Here is a 507-nt window from a genome sequence, read left to right on the forward strand (position 1 = left end):
ACAGGTTAAATTGATTTCCTTAAGGAGGTATAATAGTTTCAAACATTATAGCCTCAACAGCACACAAAGCACATGTTGTTAGTAAAGGTGTAAATGGATAAATCCATCATCACAGTGGGAGACTGAAGAGATGTCACTGATAAATTTGAACAAGTGGACGAAATGGGGACACTCCCAGGAGTGTAATGTAGACGCAGCCAGCAGGCGGAGAGGGGGGAGCAGTCGGTGGAGCAGCGGGTGCTGCCCGCTCCTCGGGGTGGGGGTGTGCGCTGGAAGGGGAGAGGGGCTGGGCCTCGGGTGGGCGAGGGGCGCGGGGGACATGCCATGTCGTCCCCCCGCAGGGAGAACGCCGAGAACATGTACTACTTCTCCGAGCTGGCCCTGACCCTCAACGAGCACGAGGAGGGCGTGGCGCCCACGGACAGCCGGCTGCGGCCCGACCAGCGGCTGATGGAGAAGGGGCAGTGGGACGAGGCAAACACGGAGAAGCAGCGGCTGGAGGAGAAG

The sequence above is a fragment of the Myotis davidii genome, unplaced genomic scaffold, assembly GCF_000327345.1.
Source record: "Myotis davidii unplaced genomic scaffold, ASM32734v1 scaffold478, whole genome shotgun sequence".
Classification (NCBI taxonomy): Eukaryota; Metazoa; Chordata; class Mammalia; order Chiroptera; family Vespertilionidae; genus Myotis; species Myotis davidii.